Source organism: Macaca nemestrina, chromosome 9 (genome assembly GCF_043159975.1).
Source record: "Macaca nemestrina isolate mMacNem1 chromosome 9, mMacNem.hap1, whole genome shotgun sequence".
Taxonomy (NCBI): domain Eukaryota; kingdom Metazoa; phylum Chordata; class Mammalia; order Primates; family Cercopithecidae; genus Macaca; species Macaca nemestrina.
In genome coordinates this window covers 69,027,840-69,054,244 of record NC_092133.1, presented here as the reverse complement: position 1 = coordinate 69,054,244, position 26,405 = coordinate 69,027,840, and the positions used below count along the sequence as shown (strand labels likewise).

The following is a 26,405-nucleotide window of genomic DNA, read 5'->3' as shown; positions in this document are numbered from 1 at the left end:
AGTTATTATTCTTTATATGTTCTTTTAAAAAAAGATTTTATTTCTAGTTCATGAATGAAATATCTTCTTTTCTCTAAAGACACTAATGTTTAAAGGATGTGAAGCTGGGCATCGTGGCTTGCACCTGCAATGTAGCTTGCACATGTAGCTACCATGCCCAGCTTCACACCCTTTAAACATTAGTGTCTTTAGAGAGAAGACTACATGTACAAATAGTCCTAGCTACTCGGACAGCTGAGGCAGGAGGATTGCTTGAACCCAGAAGTTCAAGGCTGCAGTGAGCTACCATCATGCCACTGCACCGTAGCCTAGGTGAGAGAGCAAGACCTTGTCTCTAAAAAAAAAAAAATTTTTTTTTTTTAAAACAGAGTTTCACTCTTGTTACCCAGGTTGGAGTGCAATGGCGTGATCTCAGTTCACGCAACCTCCACCTCCCGGGTTCAAGCAATTCTCCTGCCTCAGCCTCCCAAGTAGCTGGGATTACAGGCATGCGCCATCATGGCTGGCTAATTTTTTGTACTTAATAGAGACAGAATTTCAACATGTTGGTCAGACTGGTCTCAAACTCCTGACCTCAGGTGATCCACCCACTTTGGCCTCCCAAAGTGCTGGGATTACAGGCATGAGACACGGTGCCCATCCTTTTCTGATGATTCTTTATTGTCCTTTCATAGTTATGAGTAAGGGTTGAAAAACCTGAATGCAAATTTATTGTGTATGGGTGAGGCTTGTTGCCTGGTGGGAATTCCTATAAAGGGAGAAGCTGGTGACAGGCTTCTACTTGGGGCCCATTTGATTGGCTGCCAACATTCTAGGAGCTAAATAAGAAACCATCAATGAGGGTGTCTTACTTCTTTTATGTTGCTCTAAAGAAATACCTGAGGCTGGGTAATTTGTAAAGGAAAGAGGTATCTTTGGCTCTTGGTTCTGTAGGCTATACAAGGAGCATGGCACCAACATTTGCTTCTGATGAGGGCCTCAAGCTGCTCGCACTCATGGAAGAAGGCAAAGAGAAGCCAGTGTGTGCAGAGATCACATGGTGAGAGAGGCAATGGCAGGGGTGGGGGTCAGGAGTTGGGGAGTGCCAGGCTATTTTTAACTATCAACTTTCATGGGAACGGCCGTGTGGGGTGGCTCACGCCTGTAATCCCATCACTTTGGGAGGTCAAGGTGGGCATATCACTTGAGGCCAAGAGTTCAAGACTAGCCTGGCCAACATAGTGAAACCCTGTCTCTACTAAAAATCAAAAAATTAGCCAGGCATGGTGGTGTGTGCCTGTAGTCCCAGTTACTGGGGAGGCTGAAGCACAAGAATCTCTTGAACTCGGGAGGCAGAGGTTGCAGCGAGCCAAGATCACACCACTGCACCCCAGTCTGGGCGACAGAGTAAAGCTCTGTCTCAGAAAACAAAACAAAACAACAATAACAACAACAAACTCTCATGGGAACCAAAAGAGCAAGAACTCGCTCATTGCTGCAAGGACAGCACCAAGCCATTCATGAGGGATCTGCCCCATGACCCAAACACCTCCCATTAGTCCCCGTCTCTGACATTTGGATCAAATTTCAACATGAAATTCACAGGGAAAAATCCAATCCTATACCAAGGGTCAGTTTCAGGATTGAGGAAACTTTCGGTTAATGCCCTTTTGACATTTTAAACCTTATCCTTGCCCTCTGCCTTGCCTAGCTTGAGTAGGAGAGAATCAGCCAGCAGAGTAGAGGGGATCTGTGGTTCTCACACTTTTTGTACATATCAACTATTAACATACTCACCTGTTTTCAGCTCACTCCACAGCTTCAGATGCACCTAATAGGATCTCCAGTTACCAAAATATTTTGGCTTCTGCAGCATTATCATCTTGCTTCTTGTGCTTCTTCTTTGGCAAGACAGATTTCAGTTGCTCTCTCTCTGTTTCACCAAGTTGACTACTCTTCCATCCATCTATTTGCATCAACTTCGTATCCTCCCTTTCCATCTTTATCCATATCTAATAGAGTATCAGAACCTTTTTTATTCCACCTCCTAAATATCAATGAAATTCACTCCCCCTTGGCCAGGCCCAGTGGCCCACGCCTGTAATCCCAGCACTTTGGGAGGCCGAGGCGGGTGAATCACCCGAGTTTGAGACCAGATTGGCCAACATGGTCAAACCCTGTCTCTACTAAAAATACAAAAATTAGCTGCACATGGTGGCGTGTGTCTGTAATCCCAGCTACTAGACAGACTGAGGCAGGAGAATTGCTTGAACCTGGGAACTGGAGGTTACAGTGAGCCGAGATCGCGCCATTGCACTCCAACCTGGGTGACAAAGGTGAGACTCCATCTTAAAAAAAAAAAAAAGGCCGAGCACGCTGGCTCACACCTGTTATCCCAGTATTTTGGGAGGCCGAGGCAGGTGTATCACCTGAGATAAGGAGTTTGAGACCACCACGGCTAACATGGTGAAACCCCATCTCTACTAAAAATACAAAAATTAGCTGGGCATGGTGGCACGTGCCTGTAATCCCAGCTACTCAGGAGGCTGAGGCAGGAGAATCACTTGAACCCAGGAGAACCCAGGAGGTTGCAGTGGGCCGAGATCGCTCCACTGCACTCCAGCCTGGCAACAGAGGGAGACTCTGTCTCCCAAAAAAAAAAAAAAAAATTCACTCCCCCTGCCCCATCATTCCCATTGTCATTTCTTTAGTTTAGGCTCTTATCATTTCTCCTCTACAAGTTTGCAACAAAAACCTACTACTTTCCTGTTTTAAATCTTTATCCATTTCCACTGCTTTACCCCCTCCATCTCCCAAAATTTTCTTTCTAAAACATAGTGTTAATTTTTTTCCACTTATGCTTAAAATTCTTTGAAGGGTTTCTTACTATTTAGTAGAATAAATTCCAAACTCTTCGTACGTGACCCCCCCCTTCAAAATCTGAATCCTGCCTGCCCTTTCCAGTCTCATTCCTTGCTACCATCTGCAATGTGGTACTCTAGTTACAAAGAAAATTAAACCACTTGTCATTTTCCAACATATTTTTTGGATATTTTGTAACTCCTTTCCTCTTCCTAAATGTCCTTTCCTTTTCCACTTTCTGGCAAAGTATTTTTCATCTGTCCAAGCTCAGGTCAAACATTACCTCCAATAAGCCTTTCCCAGTTCCCAAAATGAGTTAGTCATTCCCTCCTCTGTACTCCCATAGTCTTCTCACAAACATCTATCATAAACATTTTATATTTGTGCAGTGATTGTTTAAGAGTTTATTTCTCACAGAACTTGTTCTACTCATCATTGAACCCACCCTTTCTCTACCCGCCTCTTACCCCTCAGTATATAGTAGGATGCCTGGAACACAGTAACAGGCAGCTAACATCTATTGAGCACTCAGGCACTTAATAAATATTTGTTGAATAAATGAAGGCAACACATGAGAGATTTGAGAAAGTCTAAGGTTTCCTACCCTTAGAATTTCCTGAAATCCTAATTATAGGGATTTATATAAAACATTCTTGCAAGCATGGGTGTGCATCTCCTTTATTGTGTTTCATGACAAGAAAGGCATACAAACTTCAGACAGGCAAGGATATAACTACACAGACCTGTCTACAAGGCATTCTGAAACTGGCTATAATGTAGTCACCAGAAAGTGGGAACTTTTAAGTCTTTGGGTTTTGTTTGTTTGTTTGTTTTTAAGATGGAGTTTCCTTCTTGTCGCCCAGGCTGGAGTGCAACGGCATGATCTCGGGTCACCGCAATCTCCACTTTCTGGGTTCAAGCGATTCTTCCTGCCTCAGTCTCCCGAGTAGCTGGGATTACAGGCATGCGCCCCCACACCCAGCTAATTTTGTACTTTTAGTTGAGATGGGGTTTCTCCGTGTTGGTCAGGCTGGTCTCAAACTCCCGACCTCAGGTGATCCACCTGCCTTGGCCTCCCAAAGTGCTGGGATTACAGGCATGAGTCACCGTGCCTGGCCTGTCTTTGTTTACCATTGTATCCTCAGTACCTGGTACATAGTAAGTGCTTGCATTAGTCAGGGTACCAACAGGAGACAGATGACACACTCAAAATAGGATAATTTGAGGAGAGACCATTTAGAAAGGTATAGGTGGGGTGGAGACGTACCACAAATTATAGCAAAGTAACCTGGGACTTGTAATAGTAAAAAGCTGTTATCACCACCCTAGGTCTAAAGGGAGAGGTTATGTAGAGTGGGCTGCCCTGCCTTGAGAAGAACAATGACCATCAGTCAGACACTTGACTGCCAGGATAGACACTCCCATGAGGGTAACCTCAGTTCGAATTACAATGTTCAAAAAGATATAAGAAAACTCAGGCTTAAATTACTGACTTTATAATGTGTAAGGAATCTAATCTAGCATGGGGATCAAGCAGCAGCAGTCTCTAAGCAAAGGTTGGCAAATGTGTAGTATACATGCCTCCATTTATCCCTTCCACATTCCCCAACCTGGCCTCCAAGGCAGATTTTTTTTTTTTTTTTTTTTTTTTTGAAACAGGGTCTTGCTCTGCTCCCTGGGATGGAGTGCAGTGCCATAGTCATGGCTCACTGCAGACTTGAACTCCTGGGCTCAAGCAATTCTCCTGCCTCAGCCTCCTGAGTAGCTGGGACTAAGGGTGTGTACCACCATGCCTGGCTAATTTTTCATTGTCTTGTAGAGATGGGGTTTCACTAGGCATAGGAATCATGTCTTTTTTACTAATCACCTGATGGTACGGCTGAGCAGATGCTAATACAGCCCAGGCTGGTCTTGAACTCTTGGGCTCAAGTAATATACCTGCCTTGGCCTCCTGAAGTTCTGGGATCACAGATGTGAGCCACCACGCCCCACCTCCCCAAGGCAGACTTAAAAAAAAAAAAAATCGGATAGGGTCCTCTTTCCTAGTTCACCCAGAAAAGTCCTTACAATACTTCTCAAAACAGTGCTTCAACCAGTAGCTACAAGTAAACTACTGTTACCTGGTATAAAATCTATTTGCCAAACTGGTTCTAATCAAATAAGGATACTAATAGGGTTGCTAGGATCCTTCCAGTTTGAAGTAGGCCCCTAGGATCAGCTGGGGATACAAAGTTTGGGTCAGGTCCCATGGAGAAGGAACTGCCAAGTGCTAGATCGAGTGGATTTGTTTTAGACCCAAACAGCCAGGCTAGGGTTCAAGTTAGGATTCTGGGTCCAAGAAAGAAAATAAAAATGCAAATTAGCAATCAAAGTAAAAATTCTACAGAATTTACCAGTAAATTCTACAGTAATTTACCGGTAAAAATTCTGGTTAAAAAAAAAAAGAGAATTGAAGGAAAGGCATATAGGAGGCATATTGGATATGTTTAACAGAGCAAGATTGACTTAAGGCTCGTGCTGATGGAAATGATGTTTCTAATATACTATTAGACATGGTGTGGATTGCCTCAGAAATTTGGGGACTGAATTCACAAGTCAGATCTTACGTACCTGCAGCTAAGCAGAGCAAGACAGGAAAAGGAGTCATAAGCTGCTTTTCTTTTCTTTTTCTCCCGTTTATTTTGACTTCTAAATTAAGCCAAAAGGTTTTGCTGTGCATACTTAACTAAGATAATCATACACAATCATAATAACTACATTTACTCAGTATCTACTATGTATTATACTTTAGGTTTGTTCTCATTAATCTACATAATATCTCCATGAGGTAGTTATAATTATACTTTACAGATGAGGAAACAGAAGTTTAGAATAATAAAGCAAGTAAGTTGTAGCTCTAGGGTTTCAAGCCAAGCTTATTTGGCTCTAAAAGCTGTATTATTTCTTTTTTTTCTTTCTTTTTTTTTTTTTTGAGACTGAGTCTCACTCTGTCACCCAGGCTGGAGTGCAGTGGTGCGATCTGGGCTCACTGCAACCTCTGCCTTCTGGGTACAAGCGATTCTCCTGCCTCAGCCTCCCAAATAGCTGGGACTACAGGCGCATGCCACCATGCCCAGCTAATTTTTTTTTTTTTTTTTTTTTTTTTTTTTTGAGACAGTGTCTCACTCTGTTGCCTAGGCTGGAGTGCAATGGCATGATCTCGGCTCACTGCAATCTCTGCCTCCTGGATTCAAGCAGTTCTCCTGCCTCAGCCTCCTGAGTAAGCTGGGATTATGGGCATGCACCATCACGCCCAGCTAACTTTTGTATTTTTAGTAGAGAGGGGATTTCACCATGTTGGTCAGGCTGGTCTTGAACTCCTGACCTTGTGATCCACCTGCCTCGGCCTCCCAAAGTGCTGGGATTACAGGCGTGAGCCACTGCATCAGGCCTAGTTTTTGTGTTTTTCATAGAGATGGAGTTTTGCCATGTTGGCCAGGCTGGTCTCAAACTCCTGACCTCAAGTGATCTGCCCACCTCGGCCTCCCAAAGTGTTAGGACTACAGGTGTGAGCCACTGAAATCTGTATTATTTCTGAAACATTAACTGCCTATGCTATCCTGTTGAGATAATGATTTCATCCAAACTCAAGTTTTGTATTCTTCAGAGTCCTCATACATGATGACAACAAGCAACCTTAAGCAGTACTACCTTATTGCCTTACTGGGATTACAGGTGTGAGCCACCGTGCCTGGCCTGAAACATTGTGTGTTTTTTTTTTTTGAGACGGAGTCTTGGTCTGTCACCAGGCTGAAGTGTAATGGCGCGATCTCAGCTCACTGCAACCTCTGCTTCCCAGGTTCAAGCGATTCTCCTGCCTCAGCCTCTCGAGTAGCTGGGACTACAGGCACACACCACCACCCAGGGGTTAAGTTTTGCTTTTTTGTTTGTTTGTTTTTGTTTTTGTTTTTGCTAGAGACAGGGTTTCACCATGTTGCCCAGGTGGTCTTGAACTCCAGGGCTCAAGCAATCCACCTACCTAGGCCTCCAAAATGCTGGGATTACAGGTATGAGCCACCATGCCTAGCAAGCTGTGAGATTAAAAAAAAAAAAAAAGATTAAAAACATATAGCTGGGCACGGTGTCACACACCCGCAGTCCCAGCTATTCAGGCGGCTGAGGTGGGAGGATCTTGAGCCCCATGAGTTCAAGGCTATAGTGCACTGTGACCATGCCTGAGAATAGCCTGAGCTGGTACTCCAGCCTCAGCAACACAGTGAGATCTTGTCTCTTATAAAAGGGGGGATGAGGCTGGGCATGTGAGGCTGGCTCACATCTGTAATCCCAGCACTTTGGGACGCCAAGGTGGGTGGATCACCTGAGGTCAGGAGTTCGAGACCAGCCTGGCCAACATGTAGAAACCCCGTCTCTAGTAAAAATACAAAAATTAGCTGGGTGTGGTGGCGGGTGCCTGTAATCCCAGCTACTCAGGAGGCTAAGGCAGGAGAATCGCTTGAATCCAGGAGGCAGAGGTTGCAGTGAGTCTGGATCGCGTCATTGCTCTCTTGCCTAGGCAACAAGAGCAAAACTCTGTCTCGAAAAAAAGGGGGATGGTCCAAAGATAGTGAGTTATCTCAACTGATTGTTCACGTAAGTTACAGATCAAACTCCTTGTTCTGCCCTTTCCTCTCTTCTCACTACTGCCCTTGACTAGTCCAAAAAAAAAAAAAAAAGGATATAACTCAGGGTCCTAACAAGAAACAAATGGCATATGCAAACTAGGATAAATTGAGGAGGGTTTATCTACAAAGGAACTAACTACAAATGTGTGGGCAGGGTGTAGGAAAACCACAAAGATAGTGGAGGAAGGTGGTCTAGGCATCCTAGACTTTTAGGGAGGAGGCAAGGGAGAGGTTGGAAGGGGAACGCCATGTAGAGTGAGTTATCTTGAGAGGAGCAATGGCCTTCGGTTGAAGGATACAGCTGCTTAACATGACCTTCCAGGGAGTGAGCCAGGAGAATAAATATACTGACCTCATTCCATTGATATAATTCATACAGACCAGGCTTCCAGGAAAGCAAGCACTGTAGAAAAGGGCAAAGAGTGGATGTGTAGGGGTAGACTGAAGATATTCTGGGCATGGCAAAATAAAAAGAAATAAAACAATGAGTAGAAGGAGGACAATAGACGTGTGGAGAGGAAAAAAGATGCTTTGCAAGAGAAAGAGAACACGCTGCCTACAACAGAGATTGAAAGAGTAGCTCATTTCTAGAGTTGCCTCAGATCCTGATGACTTTCCAGTCTGAGATCCTGTTCCAGTTATGGTCTCAGTGTAGCTTTACAATAGACCCTCTGCTTTTAAAATAGTCTCTGAGTAATTCTGTTTCTTGCAACTCTAAAAGCCTAATAAAATGCTGGGTACAATGAGAATAATTTATTCCTCTTAAAAATCTTGCAAACAAGGCTGGGTGCGGTGGCTGACACCTGTAGCCCCAGCACTTTGGGAGGCCAAGACAGGTGGATCGCCTTAGGTCAGGAGTACGAAACCAGCCTGGCCAACAGGGTGAAACCTCATCTCCATTTAAAAAAAAAAAAAAAAAAAAAAAGTCCGGGCTGGTGGTTCATGCCTGTAATCCCAGCACTTTGGGAGGCCGAGGTGGGTGGATCACGAGGTCAGGAGATCGAGACCATCCTGGCTAACACAGTGAAACCTCATCTCTACTAAAAAATACAAAAAAATTAGCCGGGCGTGGTGGCAGGCGCCTGTAGTCCCAGCTACTCAGGAGGCTGAGGCAGGAGAATGGCGTGAACCCAGGAGGCGGAGCTTGCAGTGAGCCGAGACGGTGCCACTGCACTCCAGCCTGGTCGACAGAGCGAGACTCCGTCTCAAAAAAAAAAAAAAAAAAAATTCTGCAAACAAAGACATTTGAGACAGGTAAGCCTCTTACTGAGAAAGAATTATAACACTCTCCACAGCTTTTTGTAAAGTGTCCAAATTTAAAAATAAAGGTGCCAGTGTCATGAAAACCACCTACTGCCAAAATTCCAAAATTATAAAACTGACCTAATTAAATGGGCTCTCTTGGATTATGGAAAACACAGGTCACTCTTTGAAGAAATCACAGACTATTCTACAGGAAATTAAGACGACAGTGCATTTTTTTCTTTAATTGCCTTCTCCTCCCACCCCCCAGCTTTGATTTATTAACATACATATTTAATGTATGTGTACCTTTTGATCAGTTCTGACATATGTATCCATCACTACAATCAAAATAACATTTCCATCTGCTATAAAAGTTTATTCTTACCTTTGTAATCCCTGCCTCTGTCTACTCACATCCCCAGGCAACCACTAATCCACTTTTATCACTAGAGATTAGTTTAAATTTTCTAGAATTTTATATAAATGGATCAAACAGTATATATTCTTTTTTCTTTTCTTTTCTTTTTTTTTTAAGATGGAGTCTCGCTCTGTCACCCAGGCTGGAGTGTAGTGGCATGATCTGGGCTCACCGCAACCTCCGCCTTCTGGGTTCAAGCAATTCTCTTGCCTCAGCCTCCCAAGTAGCTGGGATTACAGATGTGCACCACCACACCTGGCTAATTTTTATATTTTTCGTAGAGACAGGGTTTCTACATGTTGGCCAGGCTGGTCTTGAACCCCGACCTAAGGTCATCTGCCCGCCTTGGCCTCCCAAAGCACTGGGATTACAGGAGTGAGCCACCGCACCTAGCCAAAGTATATATTCTTTTTTGCCTGTTTTTCACTCAGCATAATTTTTCCGAGATTAATCTATGATGTTGTGTATATACATAGTTCTCTTTTTTATTGTTGAGTACTATTCCTTGAACGAATTATCTCAGTTTGTTTGTTCATTCATATTTAATGGACTTTTGGGTTGTTTCTAGTTTTGTCTATTACTCAACTGTCAATTTTAAGGTAGGAAAAATATTTTTCTGGATGGCCAAAAGATGTTAGGAGTTGCTTCAGTACATAGAAATTCAAAGTACTACAGCTGGACTCAGAAGATCTGCATTGGTGTCATTTACTTGCTGTGGGACTGGGGCCAAAAACTGTAAACTTGTTCAGCCCAGACTCCTCATCTGAGTATTATTAATCAAGTATTATTGATCAAGAAGATCAATAATAATCAGTATTATTCATCAAGAAGATTAATAATACTTGCCTCCTAAAATTGTTGAGATGATTAAATAAGACAATTCATACATTTAACCTTTTATTCAAATGTTAGCTATTACCACTATGGAAGTAGAGGGGATAGAATAGGGAAGTTAGGAAAGAGCCTGTCTTAGGCAACTTGGGCTGCGATAACAAAATACCATTGACTGGGTGGCTTAAACAACAGAAAAGTATTTCTCACAGCTTTGGAGGCAAGTTCAAGAACAGAGTACAAACATGGTCAGGTTTTAGTGAGGGCTGTCTTCCTGGTTTGCAGATGGATGCCTTCTCACTGTATCCTCACATGGCAGGAAGAGGGATTTGCAACCTTGCTTTCTGGTGTTTCTTTTCCTCCTCCTCCTCCTCCCTCCCTTCCCTCCCCCGATTCTCCTGCCATCCTCCTCTTCCTCCTCCTCCTTATTTTATTTTATTTTATTTTTATTTATTTATTTTTGTTGAGATAGAGTCTCACTCTTGCTCAGCCTGGAGTGCAGTGGCACGATCTTGGCTCACTGCAACCTCTGCCTCCCCGGTTCAAGCAATTCTCCTGCCTCAGCCTCCCGAGTAGCTGGAATTACAGGTGTGCACCACCATGCCTGGCTAATTTTTGTATTTTTACTTGAGACAGGATTTCACCATGTTGGCCAGGCTGGTCTTGAACTCCTGACCTTAGGCAATTCACCAGTCTTGGCTTCCCAAAGTGCTGGGATTACAGGTGTGTACCACTGTGCCCGGCCCTTCTTCTTTTTGTTTTTTTGAGACAGGGTCTCACTCTGTAACCAAGGATGGAATGCAGTGGTGCCATCACAGCTCACTGCAACCTTGACCTCTTGGGCTCAAGCAATCCTGCTTCAGCCTCCCAGGTAGCTGGGACTACAGGAATGTACCACCATGCCTGGCTAAGTTTTGTATTTTTTATAGAGACAGGGTCTCACCGTGTTGCCCAGGCTGGTCTCAAACTCCCGAAATCAAGCAATCATCTTGCCTTGGTCTCCCAAAATGCTGGGATTACTGGCATAAACCACCATACCGGGCCTGGTGTCTAGTCTAATTTTTTTTTTTTTAATTTTTTTTTTGTTTTTTTTTTAGACCGAATCTTGCTCCGTCGCCCAGGCTGGATTGCAGTGGCGAGATCTCGGCTCACTGCAACCTCCGTCTCGTGGGTTCAAGCGATTCTCCTGCCTCAGCCTCCTGAATAGCTGGGACTATGGGGGCATGCCACCATGCCCAGCTAATTTTTTTGTATTTTTAATGGAGATGGGGTTTCACTATGTTGGCCAGGATGCTCTTGATCTCTTGACCTCATGATCTGCCTGCCTCAGCCTCCCAAAGTGCTGGGATTACAAGCATGAGCCACCACGCCCAGCCATTTTTTTTTTTTTTTAAGATGGAGTCTCACTCTGTTGCCCTTTTTGGAACGCAGTGGTGTGATCTCAGCTCACTACAATCTCTGCCTCACGGGTTCAAGTGATTCTCATGCCTCAGTCTCCCGAGTAGCTGGGACTACAGGAATGTGCCACCATGCCTTGCTAATTTTTGTATTTTTAGTAAGATGGGGTTTCACCACGTTGGCCAGGCTTGTCTTGAACTCCTGACCTCATGATCTGCCCACCTCAGCCTCCCAAAGTGCTGGGATTACAGGCGTGAGCCACTGTGCCCAGCTCCAGTGTCTCTTCTTATAACGGCACAAACCCCATCATGAGGGCCCCACCCTCAAGGCCTCACCTAAATCTCATTACCTCCCAAAAGCCTCACCTCCAAATACCATCTCACTGGGGGTTAGGGCTTCAACATATGGATGGTGGGTGGGGGGAAGGATCCAATCCATAGCTGAACTCTTAATTTGTCTAGGTCTCCTTACGGGCCTGTATAATGAGGCCCAAAAGACATTGTCAAATATCATGGCTATGAACAAAAAGATAAAAATATGTTAGTCAATGTCTCTTTATTTTGAGGGCAAGCTCCATTTCTTTTTCTCTCCTTTCACATTGTTTAATATATTATTCTTTTCTTTTTTTTTTTTTTTTTTGAGACGGAGTTTTGCTCTGTCGCCCAGGCTGGAGTGCAGTGGCCGGATCTCAGCTCACTGCAAGCTCCGCCTCCCGGGTTCACGCCATTCTCCTGCCTCAGCCTCCCGAGTAGCTGGGACTACAGGCGCCCGCCACCGCGCCCGGCTAGTTTTTTTGTATTTTTTAGTAGAGACGGGGGTTTCACCATGTTAGCCAGGATGGTCTCGATCTCCTGACCTCGTGAAATATGTTATTCTTATATCAGGAACCCTATGAATATTTATTAAGGTAATAATAAGTACTTGTATAGTACTCTATAGGTTACAATGTATTTTCAGATACCTTATCTCATTCTGATCCACAAAGTTCCCCAAGGAACTAGAGATAGCTGATAATATTAGCTTCATTATCACATGGGGGAAACTAAGGCTCGCAGAGGTTAAAAACTGAGAGAATAACCCAGCTCTTCAAATGCCAGCTCAGTCTCCTACTTTCGCACCCTGCCTACTATTATTCTTGACGGGATTCAAGTGAATGCTTTAGCCTCCAGTTAATGCTAATATATAGCATCTTTGCAGGATAAAAGACCAAATTTTATTCTTAGAGAACTAACAGTTTGTGGCACTTTGATACTTAGACTGCAATACATGCTTTTATTTTTAATTACTTTTTTTTTTTTTTTTTTTTGAGACAGGGTCTTGTTCTGTTGCCCAGGCTGGAACACAGTGACATAATCATAGCTTACTGCAGCCTGAAACTCCAGTTCTCGAGTGATCCTCTTGCCTCGACCTCCCAGAGTGCCGAGACTACAAGCATGAGCTGCCATGCCTGGCCAATATATGCTTTTACAGAAAACCACAAGAAATCTGAATTTTTCAGGATATAGTATTAGGACAGTAATTATTTGCAAAATGAAATATCTAGCCAGGCGTGGTGGCTTACGCCTGTAATCCCAGCACTTTGGGAGACCAAGGTGGGCCGATCATGAGGTCAGGAGTTCAAGACCAGCCTGGGCAGCATAGTGAAACCCCATCTCTACTAAAATTCAAAAATTAGCCGGCTGTGATGGCACATGCCTATAATCCCAGTTACTCAGGAGGCTGAGGCAGGAGAATTGCTTGAACCTTGGAGGCAGAGGCTGCAGTGAGCCAAGACTGTGCCATTGAACTCCAGCCTGGGCGACAGAGTGAGAATCCTCAAAAAAAAAAAAAAAGAAAAGAAACAAAGAAACAAAGAAATAGATAAAACTTTTACTTTCCTTCCTCCAAAATGCAATTCTGAGGAAAAAAATTAAATGCACTACAAATACTCTATACTAGTTACAAATAATTTCTTTATTACATATTGTTTCTGATTTAATCAGCACACTAAATATCACCAGTGGATTAATTATTTCCCACTTTTCTCTTTTTCTAATTTTACTTAAAACAGTTTTTGGACCTACTGTAAATGTGTAATGATAAACAGTACATAGTATACCTATTTTGCATTTTTATTGGTGTAGAAAGCTCTGGGTTTTTTTTGTTTTCTTTGTTTTCATTTTCTTTTGGGGTAATCTTCCCTTCCTTTGCTTCCTGCTGGAAGAGAAGACTTTTTTTCTGTAGATAAAAGAATAAGAAATAGCTGGTGACTCTTCTAGGATAATCACTCTTATTACAATTACTTGGTCTTAAATTAGATGTTATCTCATAGGATCTAAATTGGTACTTTTTATGGCTAGCGCATGACAAAGGGCTTAGCAAATGCTCCTGGATATGGGATAAGCTGCACTGTGTACTCTTCATAATTAAAGCTCTGGATATTATGATTACAAGTTCTGATTTTGAAAATATAACAGCTATTTATTTATAAATAGGAACTTTATCTGCATTATAATAATTCCAACTCCTCTGATAAAAATGAATTATTAAAGAAATCATTAGAAGGCCATAAAGATTTTGTTATTTTTCTATTTATTTTCATATAAATGAGATTTCATATTTCATGGAGTCTCATGAAATGGGACTTTGTAACAAGATTTGTAATATTTTAGGTTTTTCTGAAAATCTAGAAATGTTATAAACCTAAATGTTAATTTTTGAGTAGTTCAATACTAAATTTTTCATTAATTAAAGATTGCTAGGCCAGGTGCAGTGGCTCACGCCTGTAATCCCAGCACTTTGGGAGGCCGAGGCAGGTGGATCAACTGAGGTCAGGAGTTCGAGATCAGCCTGGCCAACATGGCTAAACCCTGTTTCTAATAAAAATACAAAAATTAGGCAGGCATGGTGGCATGTGCCTGTAATCCCAGCTACTAGAGGGGCTGAGGCAGGAGGATCGCTTGAACCTGGGAGGTAGAAGTTGCAATGAGCCCAGATCCTGCCACTGCACTCCAGCTTGGGCAACAGAACAAGACTCTGTCTCAAAAAAAAAAAAAAAAAGAATGCGAATAGTATTCAACTCCATAGAATTATGGTAGTATTTTAAATGCACTAAATAGTGCACCTGTCTTGTTCTACAGATTGATAACATTCCTGCGATAGTGTAGCCTGGTGACATTTAAAATGTATCAAGCTATAATTGGTAGATTAAGAGAGGCCCAAGTATATAATTAATCTAATTAAGTAATTAGTTTGAGATGGGGTCTTGTTCTGTTGCCCAAGCTATAGTGCAGTGGCATGATCATGGCTCACTACAGCCTTAACCTCCCAGGCCCAAGTGATTTCACCTCAGCCTCCCAAGTAGCTTGGACCACAGGCGAACATCACCACACTGGCTAGTTTATTTTATTTATTTATTTATTTATTTATTTATTTTGAGACAGAGTTTTGCTCTTTTTGCCCAGGCTGGAGTGCAATGGCACCATCTCGGCTCACTGCAACCTCCACCTCCTGGGTTCAAGTGATTCTCCTGACCTTGGCCTCCCAAGTATCTGGGATTACTGCCTCAGTCCTCCTAGTAGCTGGGATTACACGTGCCCGCCATCATGCCAGGCTAATTTTGTATTTTTAGTAGAGACCTGGTTTCACCATGTTGGCCAGGCTGGTTTTGAACTCCTCATCTTAGGTGATCCTCCCGCCTTGGCCTCCCAAAGTGCTGGGATTACAGGCATGAGCCACTGTGCCCAGCGCTATTTTTATTTTTTGTAGAAACAGGCTAAGTATATAATTTAAAGTTAACAAAGGTGACCACTAGAATAACAAAACAAGAAAAACTGAAGGGAAGAGGTGATAAGGAAAAGTGAGAAGTAATTTAAGAGTGCCAAGTGTCATATCTTTTACAAGTAGCTATCAATAATATTGTTGAAAGTTGATAAATTAAGAAATAGAGATACTTTATTTTATACCTTGTAATATTATTTTAAAATGTTAGCCATATGCATATATTTTTATATTAAAACTTAAAAAATTAAAACATATCATAGTACTGTAACATCTTAGCCTTATTGTTTTTAAATGAGATTTAGCTGGAGCAGGCGTTTTGAGCTCCAATTCTCCATCCTTTAACTGATTCAGGAGGCAGGAAGGCATCTTCCCAGGGGAGATGGCTGTACTTTAATTGCTACTGAGAATAAAGCATTATCCAGGCTGTGGAGTTATATTCATTACTCCTCACTGGGAAACTAGAGCAAGTGGACTCATCATGTCTTATGCTGGTAAGCAGAGGAACAAATGGAGGTGATTTGCCAGCCCCGGTCAAGTAGTCCTATTCTATTGGAAAATAAATATTTAATGCTCTCGTGAAGAAATAGGGCATGCAAGGGTTGGGATCTGTATGTGTATGTAGTTAGTATTGTAACTAAATCCTTTAGTATAGAAATAAACCAAGTTTTGAAGAGGCTAGAGCCCTAGTAAAATATTTTGCAGATAATGAGCACTTAGTAATTTTCTATTAAATTGAGAGGAATGCATAATAATACACAATGATACTGATACTAACCCAATGAATCCAAAATCATGTGAATTGAGAAGCCCAAAAATAAAAGGAGCAGAGGAGAAGCTACAAAACTAGCACCTAATGCTTGTTATTTCTTTTTATTTATTTATTTATTTATTTTATTTTTTCCCTCCAAACAGATGTATTGAATATAGCAAAATTCTATATACAAAGTGACCTGGACCTGCTGCTTCAAAACATGATCCTTTCTTACTAATATCTTGATAGTCGGTCCACAGAGTGTTAAAAAGCAATTTAAATAAATAGAAAAGTGTCCAATGCACATTAAATAAATGGCCTAACTACTGGAACTTTAGTAGTTGTATAAGGTAATTAACATAGGTAGGATTGAGTTCCTGTGATAGGCTGCTGAAGAACAGATACGAGATGTCAAGGGGCCATTTTGTGCACTGCCACTATGCCATCATGTTTCTGGATCATAATGTTCCCATTATCTGATTCTAGACATACCACAGGAATATCAGTGGGGTCAGAGGTTAGCTTAGCTGCTTGCTGGGGTAGAACAGATATCACTCTATTATGCTCATCTGACAGGGTCCCATGGCAACCCAGATTAAGTCCTTATGAATCTGTGCACAGGACTCCAACAATGGAGAGATTCTTCATTGTGTCTTCCAAGTGCTGCTCCAAGGTTACCTCCATCCCACCCACCGTCCACCCCGGCCCAGTTTCTTTTATTTTTAATAAAACTTCATTCTGATATGGTCTGACCAGCATTCCGGCTATCCTGTAAAGACATTTCCCAAACGTCTGAAAGGGAGCTCAAGACTCAAGACTAGTGAAGTATGACAGATCCATAAGCTGTGTCATAATACCATGTCCACCTTTGATCCTAGAGTTATTACTGTAACATCTTGTTGGTATGTGTTCTTATATGTAAATCTGAGGAGCCCATCATGATTAAACATCTCATACTTATGAATAAAGGGGTTGAGTTGAGGTGAGGATGCCCTACTACTTAATTGCCATCATTTGGGTTCCCCTATAAGCAAACCTGGAGACAAAGTTTGCTTTGCTTTCTTGTTTATCCAAGTTTGTTGAGTGAGATGCACAACCATTCAGTTTACCATCCTATATTTGATACTTGTTACTGTGCTAGACCATTTGTGATCCTGGATCACCTTTCAGGGTCATCCTACCATGGCAAGCAGATTTATGGGAAAATATTAGTGTGTGTGTTCTTTTTTAACTTTTGCTTTGGGCATTCCTTACTACTATTATTTTTTGCATGATAAAATATATCAAGTATACAGAAAATAATATAACTGACATCTAGATATTCACCATGTAGATTTTATTTGCTTTAGTATTTTTTAATAAATAAAAAGTTCTAGATAAATTAAAGTGCTGGCCCTTCATCCTTTTTCCTCTTTCTCGTTCTCATGATAATTTCTTTTTTTTTTTTTTTTTTTTTTTTGAGACGGAGTCTCGCTCTGCCGCCCAGGCTGGAGTGCAGTGGCCGGATCTCAGCTCATTGCAAGCTCCGCCTCCCGGGTTTACGCCATTCTCCGGCCTCAGCCTCCCGAGTAGCTGGGACTACAGGCACCCGCCACCACGCCCGGCTAGTTTTTTTTGTATTTTTGTAGAGACGGGGTTTCACTGTGTTAGCCAGGATGGTCTCGATCTCCTGACCTCGTGATCCGCCCGTCTCGGCCTCCCAAAGTGCTGGGATTACAGGCTTGAGCCACCGCGCCCGGCCCTCATGATAATTTCTAACTTCAAGCTGGTATGTATTCTTTCCACATTTGTTTTTCTACTTCTACTTTTTGTGTATCTATCAATAAAATAGTATATATTTTTTGTTTTTAAAGTTTATTTAACTGGCATAACATACATTTTGAAATTTACTTTTTAAAACACATGTTTTAGTAGAGACTTCTCTATATTGTTACATTTAGTGCTTTATAGATTTCTGTTGTATGAATAAATCACAGTCGCTGTATTCTACTGGTGCATCAGTTGTTCCCAATTTTTTTTTTTTTTTTTTTGAGACAAGATCTCATTCTGTCACCCAGGCTACAGTGCAGTGGCATGATCACTATAACCTCAACTTCCTGGGCTCAGGCAATCCTCCTACCTCAACCTCCCAAGTTCAGGTACACACCATCATGCTCAGTGAATTTTAAAATTTTTTTGTAGAGAAGGGGCCTTGCTTGTTGCCCAGGCTAGCCTCAAACTCCTGGCCTCAAGCAGTCCTCCTGCCTCAGCTTCCCAAAGCACTGGGATTACAGGCGTGAGTCATCATGTCTGGCCTTCAATTTTTGATATTATAAAAAGTGCTGCAATGCACATATGCTAAGTTTTCTCGAGGGTATTGTTTTAGTCCATTTTGTGTTGCATAACAAAAAATATCACAGGCTAGGCAATTTTTTTTTTTTTTTTTTTTTTTTAAGACAAAGTCTCACTGTCACCCAGGCTGAAGTGCAGTGGTGCCATTTAGGCTCACTGCAACCTCCGCCTCCTGAGCTCAGGAGATTCTTGTGCCTCAGCCTCCTGAGTAGCTAGGACTACAGGCGTGTGCCACCATGCCCAGCCAATTTTTTGTATTTTTAGTAGAGAAGGGGTTTCACCATGTTGGCCAGGCTGGTCTCAAACTCTTGGCTTCAAGTGATCTGCCTGCCTCAGCCTGTCAATTTATTAAAACAAAACAAAACAAAAAAAAATTTCTCACAGTTCTGGAGGCTGGAAAGTTCAATATAAAGGTGCCCGCATCTGGCCAGGGCCTTTTCACTGAGTGAATGCCGAGGTTCCACAAGCATCGCTCTAGAAACCTTGCCTCAGGGTCCTAGGATGCCTCTGAGGTCTGCAAAATACCTTTGGGATCATTCTCCCATTGTCTTGATGAATGGAAGTTTGTTTCCTTCTATCCATATTAATCTCTTTAGCAAAAGGTCACACCCCTTAGCACTCTCTCCCTAACACACTTTTCCATGCCAGGATGAAATTTTTCAAATTTTTAACTATTTATTCCCCTTTTAATTATAGATTCCATCTTTTTTTTTTTTTTTTTGAGACGGAGTCTCACTCTGTCACCCAGGCTGGAGTGCAGTAGCGCCATCTCGGCTCACTGCAAGCTCCCCCTCTTGGGTTCATGCCATTCTCCTGTCTCAGCCTCCCAAGTAGCTGGGACTACACGCACCCGCCGCCACGCCCGGCTAATTTTTGTATTTTTAGTAGAGACAGGTTTCACCATGTTAGCCAGGATGGTCTTGATCTCCTGACCTCATGATCTGCCCACCTCAGCCTCCCAAAGTGCTAGGATTATAGGCGTGAGCCATTGCACCCGGCCAGATTCCATCTTTAAATCATTTTTCTCTTCTCTCATTTTACTAGAAGCAGCCAAAAGAAGCTATGTGGCACTTTGACCGCTTTGCTGCTTAGATATGTCTTCTGCCAGATGTCCTAGTTCATTGCTCGTAAGTTCTGCTTTCCATGAAGTCCCAGGACGTGGACACCATTCTGCTAAATTCTTTGCAATTGTATATCAAAAATGACCTTTACTCCAGTTTTCAATACTTTTTTCTTCATTTCCATCTGAGACATCATCAAAATGGTCTTTATTGTCCATATTTCTACAAATATTTTGATCGTGATCACTTAAGTAACCTCTAAGAAGTTTCACACTTTCTCTACATTTCTTATTGTTCCCAGACCAAACTAAGGGTTGGGCTGCTATTTTTGTGGCCCAATAACAAGATGCAAATGAACTGGGAGGAAGAGAATTTTTATTTCTGTAACTGGGTACAGGGAGAAGACCTGGAAATGATCACCAGACCAACTCAAAATTACAAACTTTTTTTTTTTTTTTTTTTTTTTTTTGAGATGGAGTTTCACTCTTGTCACACAGGCTGGAATGCAACGGCGTGATCTCGGCTCACTGCAACCTCCACCTCCCGGGTTCAAGTGATTCTCCTGCCTCAGCCTCCCAGGTAGCTGGGATTACAGGCGCCCGCCACCATGCCCGGCCATTTTTTTTGTATTTTTAGTAGAGATGGGGTTTCGCCATGTTGGCCAGGTTGGTCTCCAACTCCTGGCCTCAAGTGATCCGCCCGCCTCAGCCTCCCAAAGTGCTAGGATTACAAGCATGAGAAACCACGCCCGGCCAAAATTACAAAGTTTTTTAGAGCTTATATAGAGCCTCTAAGCTATATTTCTATGCACAAGTGTGCATTCCTCTAAAAAGATAAGTAATTTATTTCTTTCTATGCATAAGTGTGCATTCATCTAAAAAGATAAGTAATTTCTTTCTTTTTCTTCTTTTTTTTTTGAGGCAGAGTTTCGCTATTGTTGTCCAGACTGGAGTGCAATGGCACAATTTTGCCTCACCGCAACCTCCGCCTCCCGGGTTCAACTGATTCTCCTGCCTCAGCCTCCCAAGCAGCTGGGATTACAGGCGCATGCTACCACACCTAGCTAATTTTGTATTTTTAGTACAGACGGGGTTTCGCCATGTTGGTCAGGCTGGTTTCGAATTCTTGACCTCAGGTGATTCACCCGCCTTGGCCTCCCAAAGTTCTGGGATTACAGGTGTAAGCCACTGTGCCTGGCCTAACAACTTCCTTTAATCTATAACTAAGATCTGAATCCTGAAGACCTTCTGGAGCCTCAGTAAATTTACTTAATCTAAATGGGTCTAGGTGCTGGGGTGATTACCCTTATCTTGTCTTCTGCTAAATTACGAAGGTTTGGGGAGTTCCATCAGACCTCCAATAAACTTGTTTGTGGCCAGGCATGGTGGCTCACGCCTGTAATCCCAATGCTTTGGGAGGTGGAGGCGGGCAGATCAGTTGAGGCCAGGAGTTTGAGACCATCCTGGCTAACATGGTGAAACCCCGTCTCTAGTAAAATCACAAAAAATTAGCTGGGCGTGGTAGCACGTGCCTGTAACCCCAGCTACTCAGGAGTCTGAGGCAGGAGAATTACTTGGACCCGGGAGCAGAGGTTGCAGTGAGCCCGAGATCGTGCCACTGCACTCCAGCCTGGGCAACAGAGTGACACTCCGTCTCAAAAAAAAAACCACAAACAAACAAACAAAAAACTTGTTTGTGGAGGCCTAGGGAGTTTCTTCAGATTCCTAATAAAACTTGTTTAATCCTAAATGGGTCCTGTTAAAAACTCCTTCATTATTTTGTCATGCTTTAAGGCCCAGGAAAAGCCTAGGCAAAACTCTTGGTGGGCTTTTGTTACATTCTAGCCTTTGTATAAGGGCACTAGCTTTTTTTTAGCTAAGGAAAGTGTTATGGAGGCCTGTGTTAGTGAGACCTGGCCTGCCACATTATTTTCTTGTGAGTCCTCACTAGAATTGCCCTTAACACTCCATTCACAGCAATCCAGGCTTTTTCTATTCTGGTTCTCCACCTTCTTCCAGCTTCTACCCATTATGTAGTTCCAAAGTCACTTCTATATTTTCAGGTATTTGTTACAGCCACAACTCCACTCTCAGTACCAATTTTCTAGTCCATTTCATGTTGCTATAACAATATGACAGACTGGGTAATTTATAAAGAAATTTATTGCTTGGCCGGGCACGGTGGCTCAAGCCTGTAATCCCAGCACTTTGGGAGGCCGAGACGGGCGGATCACGAGGTCAGGAGATCGAGACCAGCCTGGCTAACACGGTGAAACCCCGTCTCTACTAAAAATACAAAAAACTAGCCGGGCGAGGTGGCGGGCGCCTGTAGTCCCAGCTATTTGGGAGGCTGAGGCAGGAGAATGGTGTAAACCTGGGAGGCAGAGCTTGTAGTGAGCTGAGATCCGGCCACTGCACTCCAGCCTGGGTGACAGAGCGAGACTCTGTCTCAAAAAAAAAAAAAAAAAAAAAAAAAAAGAAATTTATTTCTCACAGTTCTGGAGACTGGGAAGTCCAATAACAAGGTGCCTATATCTGGTGAGGACCTTCTCACTGAGCTATTCCATGGTGGAAGGCAGAAGGGCAAGACAGCATACCCACGAGAGAGAGAGCAAGAGATCAAATTCAAAGCCTCAGGCCCATCTATTATTGGCATTAAGCCATCTGTGAGGATGGAGCCCTCATGACATAAACTCTTCCCATTAGGCCCTATTGCCCAACACTGTGGCATCAGGATTAAATTTCCAACATATGCTTTGTAGGAGACACATTCAAACCATAGCAAGTGTCTACATAGAAATGGTTTGTCCATTCGTGTAGTTTATTTTATTTTATTATTTTATTATTTTATTTTTTTGAGATGGAGTCTCACTCTGTCACCCAGGCTGGGGTGCAATGGCACAATCTTGGCTCACTGCAGCCTCCACCTCCCGGGTTCAAGCGATTCTCCTGACTCAGCCTCCCAAGTAGCTGGGATTACAGGTGTGCACCACACCGCCCGGCTAATTCTTTTTTAAATTTTTAATAGAGACAGGGTTTCACCATGTTGCCCAGGGTAATCTCAAACTCCTGACCTCAAGAGATCTATCTGCCTCGGCCTCCCAAAGTGCTGGGATTACAGGCGTGAGTCACTGTGCCCGGCTCATTCATGTAGTTTATAATAACTTCTTCAGGGTAGAAGTTTTTATTTATGTCTTTAACATATGTAGGATTTATTGTTGTGTATACTATGAGACAGGGGTCTAATTTTCTCTTTTTATGTATGGAAAAATATGAACAATTTCTTTTCTACTTTCAATACTTCAGATATGTGTCTAACCAATAAAGTCTTTTTAAAAACCATAACCATGGCTAGGCGTGCTGGCTCACGCCTGTAACCCCAACACTTTGGGAGGTCGAAGCAGGTGAACTCCCTGATGAGGTCAGGAGTTCGAGACCAGCCTGGCCAACATAGTGAAACCCTGTCTCTACTAAAAATACAAAAATTGGCTGGGCGTGGTGGTGTGCACCTGTAATCCCAGCTACTCAGGAGGCTGAGGCAGGAGAATCACTTGAACCTGGGAGGCAGAGGTTGCAGTGAGCCAAGATCACGCTACTGCACTCCAGGCTGAGCGACAGAGTGAGACTCTGTCTCAAACAAAAGAAAACAAATCAAAACAAAACAAAACCCACAATGGCATTATCACACCTAAAAATTAACATTAATTAATATTATTATTGTTTTTAGAGACAGGGTGTCACTCTGTTGTCCAGGCTAAAGTGCAGTGGCATAATCATAGCTCACTATGAGTTTGCATTCCTGGTCTCAAGTGATCCTCCTGCCTCAACCTCCCAAAGCATTGGAATTATAGGTATGAACCACCATGCCTAGCTCAATTCTTTTATATTATTTAATCCCTTGTCTGCGTTCTAACTTTCCCAGGTATCTTTTTGCAGTTTCTTTCTTTCTTCTTTAAAAACTATTTATTTCATAGAGATCAGGTCTTGCTATGTTGTCCAGGCTAGTCTTGAACTCCTGGGCTCAAGTGATCCTCCTCCTTGGCCTCCTAAAGTGCTTGGATTACAGGCATGAACCACTGCACTCAGCCCTGGTTGATTTCTTTAAATCAGGATTCAGGCAAGATTAACACATTGCATTAGATTGATACATCTCTTAAGCTCTTACAGCTCCTCTCCTCCTAATTTTTTCATGCCATTTATTTATTTAGGAGACTGGGTCATTTGTAAAACTCCTGCATTCTGGATTTGCTTAATTGCATTCTTGAGGTATTGTTGAACACAGTCATCTATCCACATTTCCTTTATTTATTTATTTATTTATTTTATTTATTTTGAGGCTGAGTTTCACTCTTGTCACCCAGGCTGGAGTGCAATGACTTGATCTCGGCTCACTGCAACCTCCGCCTCCTGGGTTCAAGGGATTCTCCTGACTTGACCTCCCGAGCAGCTGGGATTACAGGCGCCTGCCACCATACCCAAATTATTGTACTTTTAGTAGAGATGGGGTTTCTCCATGTTGGTCAGGCTGGTCTCGAAGTCCTGACCTCAGGTGATCCACCCTCCTCGGCCTCCCGAAGTGCTGGGATTACAGGTGTGAGCCACTGCGCCCGGCCCACATTTCCTTTAAACTAGTCATTTGATCTAGATGCTAGATTAGATTAAGGGTCAATCTTTTTGACAGGAATACTTTCTATGTGACTCTATGTGCTTCCTATTTCATTAGGAACATAATGTCTAGTTTTCTAACTTTTTTTAAATTAATATTTAATTTTTAGAGTAATTTTAGATTTACAGGAAAACTGAGTGGATAATACAGAATTCCTGTATTACCCTCCACCCCTACTCGATTATTAACATTTTGCATTAGTGTGCACATTTGTTATAATTAATGAACCAACAGTGATACATTATAATTAATTAAAGTCTACAGTTTATTCAGATTTCCTTCAATTTTACTTAATGTCCTTTTACTGTTCCAGGGTCTTAACTGGGATACCAGGACTGTCTTATTTCTAATGATGTTAGTTTTCAGTAGTGGGTTCAGGTGGATAGGTCCATTATAAAGTTCCCCATTCAGGGGCACAGCGGATGTGCCTATAATCACAGCTACCTGGGAGGCTGAGCTAGAAGGATTGCTTGAGTCTAGGAGTCCAAGGCCAGCCTGGACAACATAATGAGACCCTTGTCTCTAAAAAAAAAAAAAAAAAAAAAAAATCCATTCAAACTGTCTCTTAATGTTTTCAGCATTTATTGATAATCACTGTCTAGATCTATTATTTCATTAGGAGTTGCAAAATCATGATTTTAAAAATTCCATTATTTATTCAGCGATTATTAGCTAGAATTATTCTACAAAGAAGAACTTCGCCTTTTCAGCTATTTGGTTACTTTGATATATTGTACAATTTATCTTGCATATGTTTTAATGATTCTAATTGTTAATGATTATACTTATGTAGTGTCTGTGTGAAATTCTAATTACTTTTAGGTTTTGAAATTATTTTCACAATAGTATAAAGAAAATTAAGGCCCGGTGCAGTGGCTCATGCCTGTAATTCCAACACTTTGGGAGGCCGAAGTAGGTGGATCACTTGAGATCAGGGGTTCGACCTCAACTCTCTACTCTCCACAAAAAATACAAAAATTAGCTGGGAATGGTGGTGCATGCCTGTAGTCCCAGCTACTTGGGAGGCTGAGACAGGAGAATCACTTGAACCTGGAGGCAGAGGTTGCAGTGAGCTGAGATTCTGCCATTGCACTCAAGCCTGGGTGACAATGTATGACTTCGTCTCAAAAAAATAAAAAAAAAAAAAAAAGAAGAAGAAGAAGAAAGAAAATTTAAAAAAAAATTACCCAGTCTGGTCTGATTAAAACAATGTTTTATGTTGCTAGTCAAAAGTTGTGGCTTTCAGGCATGGTGGCATGTGCCTGCAGTCCCAGCTACTCAGGACCTGAGACATTAGAATCGCTTGAACTTGGGAGGCAGAGGTTGTGGTGAGCCAAAGTTGCGCCACTGCACTCCAGCCCAGGAGACAGAGCAAGATTTTGTCCCCACTGCCCCCCCCCCCAAAAAAAAAAGTTGTGGCTTTCATTTATTTCCCTCTAAGTGATTTCAGCCATTTATGCAGACTGCCCAAAGATACGTTGAAAGGCTATTTTTTCTTCTTTTTTTTTGAGACAGGGTATCGCTTTGTCACCCAGGCTAGAGTGCAGTGGTGCAAACACAATTCACTGTAGCCTCAACCTTCTGGGTTCAAGGAATCCTCTAGCCTCAGCCTCCTGAGTAGCTGAGTCTACAGGTGCATGCCACTATGCCTGGCTAATTTTTACATTCTCTGTAGAGACAAAGTCTTGCCATGTTACCCAGGCTGGTCTTGAACTTCTGGGTTCAAGGGATTCTCCTACTGCACCACCCCAAAGTGCTGGGATTAAAGGTGTGAGCCATGACACCTGGCCAAAGCTAACTGTTACATTCTTTTTTTTTTTTTTTTGGAGACAGAGTCTCCCTCTGTCACCCAGGTTGGAGTGCAGTGGAGCGATCTCAGCTCACTACCACCTCTACTGCCTGGGTTCAAGCGATTCTCCTGCCTCAGCTTCCCGAGCTGGGATTACAGGCACCTGTCACCACACCTGGCTAAATTTTGTATTTTTAGTAGAAACGGAGCAGTGGGGGGGTTTCTCCATGTTGTCCAGGCTGGTCTCGAACTCCTGACCTCAAGTGATCCTCCTGCCTCAGCCTCCCAAAGTGCTGGGATTACAGGGATTACACTGCACCCGGCCTTAACTGTTACATTCTTTACCAAAAAAAGCCTGTCCAGACGCAGTGGCATGTGCCTACAGAAAACAGAAAAACAAAAAAGGAAGATATTACACCATGTTTGCGTGAATCAAAAAATTCCAAGCACTCAACTGACATTAACAGTTAGTCCCTTCTGGGCACGGTGGCTCATGCCTATAAATCCCAGCACTTTGAGAGAACCAGGTGGGCAGATCACTTCAGTCCAGGAGTTTGAAACCAGCCTGGACAACATGGCGAGAGACCTTGTCTCTATAAATTAAACAAACAAACAAACAAACAAAAAAACAATTTGTCCTCATAGATTTTAA

General features: G+C 42.5%; 1 long non-coding RNA gene and 1 pseudogene across 1 annotated transcript in view; both read right to left on the bottom strand.

Annotated features, from left to right (window-relative positions):
- Window positions 1–13,350: 13,350 nt before the first annotated feature.
- LOC139356014 (uncharacterized) overlaps window positions 13,351–26,405 on the bottom strand; it is a 34,667-nt gene continuing 21,612 nt past the window's right edge. Inside the window, exon 3 of the long non-coding RNA XR_011607361.1 lies at window positions 13,351–13,611. This is a non-coding gene — a long non-coding RNA (uncharacterized lncRNA). The remainder of the gene's footprint in view (window positions 13,612–26,405) is intronic.
- LOC139356068 (ragulator complex protein LAMTOR5 pseudogene) lies at window positions 16,217–16,591 on the bottom strand (annotated as a pseudogene).